The following is a 14,816-nucleotide window of genomic DNA, read 5'->3' as shown; positions in this document are numbered from 1 at the left end:
GCGTCCATCCGGCCGCTCTACCGGCCACTCTAGCCCTGAGCCACTGCCGCCCAGCGACATGTTGGTCGTATTTATCATTTCATAGCACCAGTTGTGAGAATGGGCCCAGACCTATATCCAGGGTTCGATTTGCTTGGGGGGATTGGGGGAATCTATGTCTCTGCTTTTGATATCCTCCCCTCTGGCCATGAATTTTTTATTACCCCGGTGGGGCTATGTTTTATCCCTGCTTCTGGAGAATGACCAGAAGCAAAAGTAAAATTCCCAAAAGGGAATTTCCTTTTGGGAAACGTCTGATATGTTTGATAATATAAAACATTTTATATACTTTGTTGACCACTGTGTCCCCCAGGGGTCTATGCTAGGCCCTCCACTCTTGGCCCTCTATTTTAAATTACTAGCCAAAAATAGCTGATTTACAAGTTCACAACGCGTCTTCAACACATTTTCACCGACCGTTTGCCCCAGAATAGGGACGCTAGGGTTCATGTGATTAATTAAAAAAATGATGTTAACATAAACCCTGACCTCACTATTTTGGGAAAATGTATAAATGTGGGGTGCCGACGGCCAAGTAGCTAAGGCACATACCACATATAGGGCCCTATCTTTACTCTACGCTATCCCTTGGCACTACCCGGTACCCGTTAATTACGCACAAGGCAGCTGGCGCTGTCCCCAAACGGTATCTTACGGCCGTGCTACCCGCTATACATTATGCAGACTCCGTTATTTGCGCCTGGAGGTGTGGCCATGGTTGATGCGCTATCCCTATCTTGCCCACACACGTTTGGGAAAGCGTATTGCTGATTCTCAGAGCCCCTGCTATGCCAAGTCCATTTGGTAGAGTGCGCCTGCAATGGAAATGTCAGTAGTCAGGCCGGGAGCACAACATTAAGAAGTCTCCCTCACTCCTAATTCTCAACGAATCTCTGTGATTCAAATGTTCCTATAATCCACAGAAGTGAGAGGGTCAATTCCTTGTGTCAATTGTGTTTATATAAGATGTTAGTCTATTCAAAGACAATGATTGCTGCGCGCAGCGCAATGCCATTCGGTCCAAACCACACACGTTTGATTAATCCATTGCGCAGGAAATAGAGAACGGATTACAATAATAAAACCTTCTCTATCATCAGTAACATGTGGGTGATACTTGTGTGTATTAATATGGTTTTATTCAAAGGCAATTAAAGGCTAGAGCTTACGATGCAAAGTAAACGTCGGGTAGTGTCCAACATTACTTAAGCACCTTCAGTTTTATTGAACACTGAGTTAAGAGATTGTGAATGTGATTGTCATTACAATTTTACTGTAATCCACAAAAGTGTGACAGCTAATTCCTTTTGTCAATAAGTTGTGTTTTTATCAGCAGTTGCCAGTTAAGCTTATCAAAGACTAATACAATGTGGTTTGATCTGCTTTTGCTATAACCGCACAGACCATTCAGTTTAATTGATGCAGAACACAAGCGATTGCTGTAATCTAAAGTTCTCTATAACCAGCAATGGGTGAGTGATAATTCTCTGTATCAAATCTTATTTTATTCTACGGCAATCAACGTGGGACTGCCTCTTGGCTCCTCCATGGGCAGAGAGGGAGAGTGTAGATAGCACTGGGCATAACGGCTTGCCCAGCCTGCTCTTAAAGACATGGCATCTGGCACTCTGATTGGTTCAATTAATGTAACGGCCAAACCACACCAATGCATAACGTAGCGAGTAGCACAGGTGTTTTAGGGATAAAGCTGGTAACTCTGCGACGGGATCGCCCCTTGTGCGACGCTAAAACGCCAAATAGTGGGTAGCGCGACTTGGGCGCAAAATAGGCCCTAATGTCGCGGGTTCGATTCCCGAGCGCGACGGCCATTGCTGTGTGTCACTCCCTATCTCTCTCTCCATTTTTCCTGTCTCTACTGTGCTATCAGAATAAAGGCACAAACATATTTTACATAATTTTTATTTTAAAAATAGTGAAGATAAGCACATCTACAGTTTTATGTTTTCTTTCCCGGTAATTTCTTTTACAAATCGAACCCTGCTTACAGTTTATCTAGCATTCTCCACAGGTCACAGTTAGCATGAAATGAAGCAATCAAGACTGTTATGGATCATCACACCATTGGAAATCACTAACATCGTATTGGAAAAATGTATGAGATATCAGATATGTAATCACAGGCAGCTTACATGAGCCAGTTTCTGCACCAAATATTATAATAAGTTAACACAGTATCAGCATTTGGTTTCACACATATAATGAATGCAGTATATATGTAATTTGGCTTTTCTTTCCTTTTCAGACTGATAACAATATATAAATTGCATACTGTGTGAGACATAGCGTTTAAGTTCGTCTGTTAAGTTATGTGTAAAGAGTGCAGTGTTGTTGAAGTGTGCCTTTACCACTACTAATTAGAATGGATCAGTGGTGTAAAGTAACTAAGTACATTTACTCAAGTACTGTACTAATGTACAATTTTTAGGTATTTTTTACTTTACTGGAGTATTTCCAATTTTCAGTAATTTTACCCATTTGTACTTTATCCTGCCATTTATGTTTTCATTAACCTTTTAACTATATTCAAATTATACGCTGATTATGACTGCAGTGTGGGTGGACTTTAGCACTATAGCGCTACACTTCCAACTGTTCCTATCTCATAATATGAGGTAGTTAGATGAATATCATTCAAAGTGAAGCTATTCCATTTTGGTAACCACATACAGTAGGAAGACAGGAAGACATTACACTGTTGCCGTGCAGACCATTTGTCATCGTTAACCAAACAAACAGCTGACTTGCCCAGCTGTACCTGTGTGCCTATAATTGCTAACGTGCGATGCTCTCTGGATACCTTATGTGTCTCTGCCTCATTCCATTGTCATCAACAATCTAAAAAGAGGCCACATCTACAACAGTATAGTAGGACACAGTGTATGTCAACTTTCTCTCTTGTTGACGCATTAATGGTGAAATGTTGATAGAAAATGGTTTCTTATTTGCAACAGTGTTGATTTCGTCGACTAAATGACGAAAAATGTCCGTCGACTAGCTTTTTTCACTGACGAAAACTAAATCAAATCTAAATAAAAACTAAGCTATGATGACTAAAACTATACATATATTGACAATTTCGTCAACAAATAAAAACTAGACTAAAATGTTAGTGAGGGACTAGTGGAGAAGAGATCCAGTAGAACTAAGACATGTCATTTTATGTTTGGTTGCGCTCGGGTGTTGCGCTCTGAAAATAGCAGATCTACAAGCTCACAACGCGCCGCACTGCGACCCGTTGTGAGCTTGTAGATCTGCTATTTTCAGCATGCAACCAAGTGTAAAATCAGCCATTACGACGCCATCAAGGCACCGCCAAAATACATTTTAGTCGACTAAATCAACTGTAGATTTAGTCGACTATAATCTTATGATATTTATTAGACTAAAAGTAGACAAAAACTAAAACATTTCAGATGACTAAAATATGACTAAAACTAAATCAAAATTTGCTGTCAAAATCAACACTGGGATACTGTAGGCCTACGTTTAATTTCAAGGAAGGCGCAGCAGTGAGCTTGAGCCTCATGCTGGGCTATAGCTGAGCGAGGCACTAGCTGAGAGAGTGCCTCAATTTGTTAGTTAGTGATAGAGAAATATTGAAAAGAAATAACCAATACTGTAAGTTCTTTCTTAAGATAAAGGTGTTTTCTAAATTATATAAAGGCTTTCGTTATATTGAGATGTCTCACCCTTGGTGTACTGTTCCCATCTTCAGAGAAGCGGTGCAAAGGGAGCTGTTAGAGATCTATTTTTATGTCGCCTAATGAAAGTCTCTCTCCTGTCATCTCTGCAGACATGACAGGAGAGATGTGACAGACGATTATGGATACACTTTAATTAGCTCCATGAGCTCTGCTACCCGTTAACTAATTATCATTGCAGAAAGCCACGTCTTGTGTAACATTGCCTGTACTTCTGTACCTGTCTTTACGTCAAGGTTCCTGGAGAATGTGTGGGTTTCTGTGACACATTGTGGTGGTGGGAGGGCAGAGTGTCTCTAATTGCACCTCAACCATTAGCAGTGGCGGAAAAGGTACCCACATTTAAAGTAAAAGTATCAATACTGTAATGTAAAAATACTCTGTTAGAAGTGAAAGTCCGTCATTCAACTCATACTCAATATGCAGAATGTCCCATTTCAAGTTTGGTCTAAAATGAATACAAATCTTTTGAAAATAGCAGATCTACAAGCTCACAACGCGTCGCACCGTGACGCGTTGTGAGCTTGTAGATCGGCTATTTTCAAATAGCCCAAGTATATATAGACCGTGCCAACGTGTCGTCACCACGGGGGGGGGGGGGGGGGGCGTGGCATTGGGCAATGTTAAGTCAACCTGGTTTTTACCCCTCAAAGATGTCCGCCGCTACCAAAAGACACTTGTTGACGCCCCCTTCAGGATTTTTGGCACTGTGGTAAACTGAGCCCATTTTGGAAGACGGAAGCAGACATGTTTCTCTGGGCGGTAATAAATCACAATCCTTTAAAGTCCGAGGTAGTCATTTCCAACAATTCCATTTTATTGTCAGAGTTCTCAGCATCCCATACATACAAGTCAATTCGACGTACAGTGCATAGTCCATAGATCCATTTTATCCTGTTGGACGCGACATCTGTGTGTAGCCCAAAAACACAGAGAGTCCTGTTTTTCCCAATAGCACCATGTTATAAGCAACCAGATATTCCTCCTTCTGACCACTCACAACACAGATTTTATAGAACAATAGACCTTCTTGGGCAGGCCTTCTCAATCGGCACAAGGAATTAGCATCTCACTTGGTTTAAACATGTGACAATTTACTTTAACCCTTATCTATAAAACTGTACCTTTACACAAGCTCATATTATGCAATCTTTGTTTAACACCTTATTACCTTCAAAATAAGACCACACATATTTGTATTCAACTTTGTATGAATGATTTAGACAGAAAGAGATGATTTAAAAGGGGACTTGGCGTTTTCCTTAAATTCAAGAAGAAAAGTCTACATGCAACTAACTGGCTTCTCCCCAACCACATTTGTTCACACTTGTGTACTTACTATAGAATAAGCTTTTACTGTGAGCTAGTTATAATTTACAATAATTCAGTTTAAGTCTATTTCTTTACTGGCTGGCTGTAGAGAGAGAGAGAGAGAGAGATGGCAACATGTGTGAATAGATCGCATAATTACAATGCCTTTTTGGGAACAAAAGAACTCGGCTGGGTGTGGTCTTTTAGGTTAGCACCTAAGACAATAGACAGGATAGCTAGACTGTTTACCTTAGTTAGATCACTAAAGCTGTTCTCCCCCACTCACAACCCTCTGGCCTCCTTGTTTTGGTCTCACTCTGACATGGAACAATTTGTGTTCATAATGTATTAATAGCATATTAACTTCATATTCATCAGTCTTGAATACTGATACACGACATATTCCCCTCATGGAGATATATTAATACATCTCCACAAAAGGATATTCAAGACTGATGTCACTTGTGTAGGTATCAACTAGAATCTGTTTTAACCAAAAGACAACTTATTCTATTAAAATGGTCAACCCCTCAAGACTGTTGAATTATAAAAGTGACTCATCAACAAACATTGTACACCAAACACACAGAACTAATATCGCTGTACTCTCAGCTGGACTTCTTTTCACAAAACCTAAGAAAAAGTCAAGTTAATACAAACATCATTATTACAAGTTGGCAGTTACATTGACAACGCGCAGATACAGAGACACAGCTCTGCTCTTATTTTTTCTATTCTAACGAACGCAATTCATTCTTTTGACCGTCCATTTTGCACAATTTGACATGAGGCATAAGTACGAATTCTCTGGACATGATGGAATATGCAATCTGCAGATTTGCACACCACCATAGCCCAAAAAACCCGCCCATATCCTTTCTGTCCGAATTTGGGAATCACACAAGAATTGTCATCCTAAGGGTGTTGCTTCTGAACCGAATCACAGCTATTTCAGTACTTGACTTGATATTGACAATCAGGATTCTCTTATCCATACCTGATCCGTACGGGTGCCCCTCTTTTCATATGATCGAAAGAAAGTGTCATGTCTTTCAATTTGCAGATGCAACTTGATGTGTCACGGGTAACTAACTATAGGTACCTGGAACTTCCAACCGCTGCTGGTTTGTCAGAAACTATTGTAGATCTGTGACGACAGAGGTGTTGCACCCTGGCCTTGGCAAGGTGTTTTTGTAGGGCCGGTGATGATGAGTTGACAGATAGCTGGTGGTCGCCACTTCCTGCTGGATCTATGACGCGGAGATGAAACGGCTGTCAGGTCTGGAACTCTCTCCTCCGGTGTGGCCGGTTGAATCTCATGCAGGCTGTATCCCCACGGCTCCCCTCTCGACCATGGTCTGTGATGGTCACTGGTAGGTGGAGAGATGTGAAGATAGGGTAGCTGTGGTTCCCTGGAGGTAGAAGTCCAGGCGACCTCTGTTTGTTCCGGGTCAGCTGTTCCCTTCTGCATTGTCATCCTGGTCCAGATGGATGGCCCCAATCTCAGCACCTGCTTTATTTCTCCTAGTACAAAAACAAAAGTCCACCTATACCTGCTCCACAGAAGCTAAACAGATGCCTAACTGCTTTAATACTCATACATTCAGGGATTAGTCACTCATAGACGCACAGTTTAACTCATGCTGTTAAAATTAGAGAACCTATCATCACATTTTTGACTGCTATCCGATTCTTTCAGACAGTACATTCTCCTGCTGGTCCATTCGCTCCTTCATACATTGTACTAACTAAATTCCAATATTAAAGTGATCTTTGCCACCTTATCCCTATTTTACTCTTCTAATTCCTGTTGTACTTTGTCAATCAATCGTTCCATTTTGTTTATTCATTTACCACAGCTTTCTCCTTTTTCCATATATGACTCTTGTATTTTCCTAATAATAAATCTCCTATTTTAAATCTTTTACTGCACACTGCAATTGCATCTTATTTTGCTCCAAATTTTCCTGACAATTATTTCCAAAGTTTGTAATTTATTTAAGGACAAATCTCTTAATTTACTATGATTCTCTTAGAGTCCTGGTTAACTTACTATTTGTTTTCGTTTTTTTTAAGCATGTTCCAAAAATGTATTTTGCCATGATTTGATAATTATGAGAATATTCCAAAACTGTGAAGTCTAAAGGACAACCACAGAACTATATTTTCTTTAAATGAGCATTTTCCCAAAAATAAACTGACAATATCTGCAACCTGCATACTCTATAATTTTGTTACAATTTAGTAGACTCTTGAAAGCATATTTTGCTAAATCTAACATTAGTTTTAGGGAAAGAGTTTTGTTATCAAGTTTCAAAATAGGCATGGAAGCAAATTATTTAGCTCTTTTTTTTTTTTAAACTCCCACACCAAACTATAATCTGTGCTGTGTCAAGTCCTTGTGTCAAGTTCAAAAGATGACTACTGTTGTTCTTTCCTTGTACGGTGATGCTTCTTCTGGTATTTTTCCAGTATTTCCAATATTCACCAACACCTAAAGTAATGTCTCTGTACATTTCAAGTGTCCTTCAAATGTCTTTTTCTGTAATAACTTTGAATTCTTGCAATCGATATCTTCAGGCTTACCTCATGCCCACTGGACTCCTCCCCTCTCCGGTTAACCATTACAATGGATCACCGGTTCCTTCGCGAAATCGCTGGGCCCCCTCAGGGACACCATGATATGAGACGTCGAGCCGAAGGTTTGTTGAGAGGCCGTGGACAGGATTATGCAAGATGATGTGACTTCTATGCATGAAACAATCCTGATGATCAACCACGTCCGTCGAGCCGCACCTGTGTGTTGGCAAAACCTGTTGTCCTGCTTGTGTCCGTCAATTGGAGTTTGACAAAACCTTTGGTGTGCCACATGGTGTGCCACATACAGCAGGCTTGTATCAGCATACCGTCATCGAAACGGTCGCACCTTCCTTCTGCTGTGACTGCGGTCTCCTGTATTACTGGATCAAACTTGTTGGGACACATGGAATTCTTGCAAGACATCACTGGACCACCATACGGTTGTCAGTTTTAGTGTGGGATTTATTGTGTGAGCTTTTTGGTTACCTCGTTCCCTTTTTTGAAAAATAATACGACCGCTTTCCTTCTTTTCCCAATTATTGTGGATCAAATATGCTCCCCTCAGGCCACATTAATTAGTATTTGTTCAAATCGTTTCAGTCACAAACATTTGTCATTCTATTTCATTTTCTAGGCATACAGCTGTTTTCACAAAAATGTTAAATTCTACTCATACTATTCTGACTACTGAAAGTATGTTTTACACTGTACTTCCCTTCCTTGAAAATAAAACACAAACGATGGATACCATTATGTTGGTTACTTCAGAGCAGTTTGTTCAAAAGGAAACTAATACTAATGTAATATTGTATGAAAAATTTGTCATTCTACACAACACACAATATTCTACAACCAGTATTACATATAAACTTTTAAGCATTGTCAATACAATATAAAAAATGGGTGTGAATTTGGTCAACACATGTACACTCTATGTACATGCTGTAATACATGTATTATCGTGATTTCTGTTTAGAAGCTGTAGCAAATGTAAACAAAAGGTATTAGGCTATATCGCCAAGGATAGGAATTTTTGAAGCTCAATTTAAAAATACTCTGTTTTAGAAACTTTCGATCTTATCTATGAACGGTTAAAATCAATAATAAAAGGTCCTTTTTCTAGAATTAAGACACTCTGGGACTACACTAAGCCCCTCTAGTTACTTCTAAAACTGAATCAAATACAAATCAAACATTCTGAGCGTCTAATAATTTTAAAAGTCTGGTCGATACATTACTTCTTCCAGACAGGAGCTGTCTTTATTAAGCTGGCACAAGACACTCAAGCCATACTGACAATCATTAAGCCTCACTTGTATAGGCCATCTATGAAATAAAGGATTAATCGTTAACACAACAGACAAACAATGTTAATTCAAGCATTCTTAACACACTAGACCTAAAAAATACTACTAAGGTAACCTCGTTAAAACTAAGAACTGTTAGAAGGAAGCAACTCTGTCACCATGAAAATAATGTCAAAAAGACCTAATCAACTGTCATTAATGGACAGGCTTCATATTTTGACCGCCAGGGGGAGCCAATCTGACAATGTCAGCTCAGCCCCCTCAGAGGTAAAATACACTATCATGTCGTCAAATAGATCACTCCCACAGGCAACACGTCATCACGTAATGATCACGTGACGGTCCGTGCTTCCAGAGGGGTGAACTTTTAATTTCTCTTTACAATACTTTAACCAAAAAACGTATTTCAACTTATTCTTAGCCACCAGTGGTACGTCACAAAAATCGAGTATAATTACACGTTTGCAGCTTCAAATCCTACACATTCGTGTCATTAAAAATAGTAACATAGACTGGTTAACTGTTCATAAATTGTTATTCAAATTCGGGCTCATTCTATTTAAAAAATCTCTACTTTCCTTTAACATATCGATCTAAATAGGTTACTAAACGGTGTGATAATTCCTCTCATCTACCAGTTGGCAATGTCCATCAGTTTAAAAGGACAGGAATAGTCTCGAATGGTTGTGCCCCATCAAATAATCACGCATAATAAACAATTTTAATTTATACCTCTAGTAGGGTTTTAAAGCCACTTATAGCACCACTCTTAAACACCTTTCAGATATTATGGGAAAAATATCTCATTGTGGGTATTTAAGCAGGCACTCGTTTTTATCAAATTTATCCTAGCATTTACTATTTAGTTACAATCAAACAATTCGTTTTAAATTCGACGCATAATATCACTTCTTCCCACAGCCCAGTGAGCCAAAATGCAATACATCAGTGAATTGAACCACACAGATGTAAAACACCTTAGCCCAACCTACAAAGTAACCATGACCAAGTTTAAACATATTACTACAGAGGATATGGTGACTCCAAAGGCACACAACAGAATCCTTTCCTCTGGAACCAGCCAGAAATGAGGGACCCTGGGGTCGCGTACCCCAAGGTTACTGTGTGTGCACTAAAAAGACCATATTTTAACATAAAGACAATGTTCTCCATAGCACACAGGTTAACGACCAGACCATTAATGAATACGGGCGTGGATAAAGCACGCAGAACAGGCCAATAACAAACCATTAAACATACTTAGACACAACACCTTAACTACCCTAATTTGAACATCAACAGCTACTTTCGCCAATTCAATTCATTCCTCACAATAAACAATACACCCATCATCCCAACCTCACTTCACCTTCAAGAACCGAGAAACAATCATTCAATAAGCACTCCTACCATATAGTTCACATGAAACAAACACCACGTTCCCACCCGACCGCTTAACGACTATTTAAAGAAAAACAACGGTAAAACATCTCACCGAAAATTAAGGCACTGCTCCACACTCATGTGTCAAAACAGACAAATAACACCATTACAGAGAACCTTCAAAACAACAGAAACCTGATCCGTAGTTTCTTAAAAAGACAAGTCTTCCTATTAAAAGAAAGAAAGCTAAAAAAGCTTCATAAACAAAACAGTGTGAAAAACTAAACGCCATCTTGTGCTTAAACACAGTTAAAAGAAGCCTTTCCCACACACGAGAGAACGTGTGTCCTTGTACAACTACAGGGTATAACGTACAATTATTCTAAATGTAAAAATAAAAAAATAATACTTTACTCCCTTCAAAGATCTTATTCCATCAAAACAAAAGGAATCTCGTACAAGCGTTGAAATAAGGAGATATTACGAATGTAATATACATAAGAAAGTAGCTTTTAAGTTTTTTAAAGTTAAAACTCCAAACTGCGTCTCTCCGGATATGACGTAGAAACGCGGAAGTCGAGACGCGTAGAAAAACTACATTCCCGGCCCAAAAACTACAAATTGCGCGTCTGGCCCGAGTGAAAGCTCCCATACAGAAGAACAAAGAATGAGCTATGCAAAAAAATACCTTCCCCTCTAGAATAAACAACAACACGAAACAGCAGGCCTACGCTGCTCTAAATTTAAACCTCCTTTCTTCACCTGTTCACAAAGTCAAGAAGCAAGACGCTTCTTTAATCCTATAAACAGCCACATTCTAAACTGGCTCCTAACCAAAACATAACCGTTCCATTCGCCTTCGTAGGTTTCCAAAAATCAAATCCAGCTTCATATTTACACAAATTTCCACTCGACACAATAGGCCAAGATAAAAGAATCACTCCTCTCAACCAACATCTCTAAAGCCTCAAATTTCAACCATATAGTTCTGTCCATCTCTTACAATAATACAAACGGAACCCTAAGTCCAAACAAAGTTTTTAAAAGCTTATCATACTCCACTCCCCTCTTCAAAACATTATACCTATTAACAATGTTTTGAGAAAAAACTAACGAACAAGCAATACAAAGTCCTGTAAAAAACATGTATAGTATACCGAATGTCCTTGTTTCAACTCAACAAAATCCATTCACGTAGAAAAATTGGAAATGGACCCAAGCTACTGTGTGCACTAGCAGCTCAAGTCCACAGTCACTTTGCAGCATACAAACAATACAAAACCATCCGACGCTAAAAAGCAACACAATAGATAGAGAAAGAGAAAGAGAGAGAGAAAAAGAGAGAGAGAAAAAGAGAGAGAGAGAGAACCGTAGCTCCTCGACCCATTAACAAACAGGTCACAAATGCTACTAGCAAAAAGCCACCGCGACGCTTGGAAACAACATATGCAAACACGCACAATGAGTACCAGGAACCAACTTTAAGTGCCATCAGTGGGCTGCCCTTACATTACATACTTATAGACATTCTTACCGAACCGAATAGTTTCCACAGGCCTCTCTGTCAACCTTAAACGCTGGGATACAATGTTGCAAACTGTTTCACAAAATAAGCCTAAAATATCGGTATTTAGAAACGTGTCGGCTTAAATCACTGCGTAGCCATGGATCACATGGCGCTCGTCTGACGATAACGGCAATACTGGAAGTTATTCCCCGATAAAACAAGCTTAAAATATAAAACAACTCAGAACACCCTATCCAGGTCTTTCATACCTTCACTCCCTTTCATAACCATGTGGAAATATCCGGGGCGCTCACGTATATTAAACTAGCAAGATTTAAACACCAATAGTGAGAGTCTAGATTTACAAGGCTCTATTTTATCACAAGAGCCCTCTTAAACCAGATGTGTTTTTTACACTTTCTGATCAGATCCTACGTGTAATTAATGTCTAGCTTGAACCCCTAGAAAGAAATTAGACGCTTTAATGTACCACCACAAATCAAAAGTCCATCTATACTATTCGAAATGCAGTTTAACCCAGACACGGCTTGAACCCCCGTGAAGAGATCGAACATTTTTTTGTGATACACGGAGACGGTGAAACACACAATTCTACGCTTCCCGTGTTAGTGTCTCACCAATGCGTGCATGAAAACATACACTCCACAGGCACCAAGCGGCCTTCAAGCACGCAACTTAAAACCACTCAGAGGCATCATCCATTTCCGCCGGATCCAAAATGGCCCATATAAGGTCTTTTTTTTTTCTCCAACCGCCATAAACACGGACAAAGTTTTAACATTAAAGGTACAATTCACACATACCTTCAACGAAAACTTTGTAGAAATGTCCCGTGTTCCAGCAGCAAGGGGCCTAGCTGTCTCGCCAATAATTTGTGTGGTAAACTGAGCCCATTTTGGAAGACGGAAGCAGACATGTTTCTCTGGGCGGTAATAAATCACAATCCTTTAAAGTCCGAGGTAGTCATTTCCAACAATTCCATTTTATTGTCAGAGTTCTCAGCATCCCATACATACAAGTCAATTCGACGTACAGTGCATAGTCCATAGATCCATTTTATCCTGTTGGACGCGACATCTGTGTGTAGCCCAAAAACACAGAGAGTCCTGTTTTTCCCAATAGCACCATGTTATAAGCAACCAGATATTCCTCCTTCTGACCACTCACAACACAGATTTTATAGAACAATAGACCTTCTTGGGCAGGCCTTCTCAATCGGCACAAGGAATTAGCATCTCACTTGGTTTAAACATGTGACAATTTACTTTAACCCTTATCTATAAAACTGTACCTTTACACAAGCTCATATTATGCAATCTTTGTTTAACACCTTATTACCTTCAAAATAAGACCACACATATTTGTATTCAACTTTGTATGAATGATTTAGACAGAAAGAGATGATTTAAAAGGGGACTTGGCGTTTTCCTTAAATTCAAGAAGAAAAGTCTACATGCAACTAACTGGCTTCTCCCCAACCACATTTGTTCACACTTGTGTACTTACTATAGAATAAGCTTTTACTGTGAGCTAGTTATAATTTACAATAATTCAGTTTAAGTCTATTTCTTTACTGGCTGGCTGTAGAGAGAGAGAGAGAGAGAGATGGCAACATGTGTGAATAGATCGCATAATTACAATGCCTTTTTGGGAACAAAAGAACTCGGCTGGGTGTGGTCTTTTAGGTTAGCACCTAAGACAATAGACAGGATAGCTAGACTGTTTACCTTAGTTAGATCACTAAAGCTGTTCTCCCCCACTCACAACCCTCTGGCCTCCTTGTTTTGGTCTCACTCTGACATGGAACAATTTGTGTTCATAATGTATTAATAGCATATTAACTTCATATTCATCAGTCTTGAATACTGATACACGACAGCACGCTCTATAGGGCTGAAGTGGTTAATGTATGTTTTGTAATAGTAATCAAAATCAACAAAGTAACTAGTAACTAAAGTTTTCGAATAATTGTAGTGGAGTAAACGTACAATATTTGCCTCTGAGATGTAGTGGGGTACAAGTAATGGAAATTTGGAAATACTCCAGTAAAGTAAGTACAGTACTTAATAGTAAATGTACTTAGTTACTTTCCTCCACTGACCATTAGAAACAGTAGACTTTAGAGGAGGCTACTGGGCATCTGTGTCGTACTTTTTTCTTTTCTTTTTTCATGTGCTCCTTAGTGGACACTTGGTATAGCGGTACGGTAGAAGTAACATTTCTCCATGTACCCGGTTTCTTCTCAGCATAGTTGGAGTAGCTGCTTGTTCGCCTGGTGACCATATTAAATTATTTCACTCTCGCAGATTCGTGGTTTCCAGGCTAGCTACTTGTATGAGTGCCACACACGCACACGCACACGCACACACATGCACTCACACATAGTCACACTCACACTCACACACACACACACACACACAACACACACACACACACACACACACACACACACACACACACACACACACACACACACACACACACACACACACACACACACACACACACACAATATTGGCAACTTAACCTCAGTTGTAGTTTGCACAATGGACAAAATATATTTTTTATAATATGTATGTAAAAAACTACAGATTGTACCTCCCCCACATATTCCGATCTACATCAACTCGTTGAGAGCTTGGGCCCTGAGAGTAATAAGTACAGATAATGTTTTTATTATTATCATTATTAATATATATGCCAACATATTTAGGTAGCGAGATCCTTGCCATTCAGTCAAAATTGTAGACTTTACAAATTCAAAATGTGGTCACTTGCATGAATCCTTTTTCTTGTGATACTATCTGAATAATTGAATAAGGTGACTGGCAGTTTTTATAATAACAACCTACTAGTAACTGACAGGTTGACTCTTCTCCATGAGAAATCTTGGAAGAATGGCGTATTATATTGTTGAACATACAGTAGTCACTATACAGGTATGTG

This window comes from Gymnoscopelus braueri (assembly GCF_963280865.1).
Source record: "Gymnoscopelus braueri genome assembly, chromosome: 23".
NCBI lineage: Eukaryota > Metazoa > Chordata > Actinopteri > Myctophiformes > Myctophidae > Gymnoscopelus > Gymnoscopelus braueri.
The sequence above is the reverse complement of the archived record's forward strand: the minus strand, read 5'-3'. Positions refer to the sequence as shown.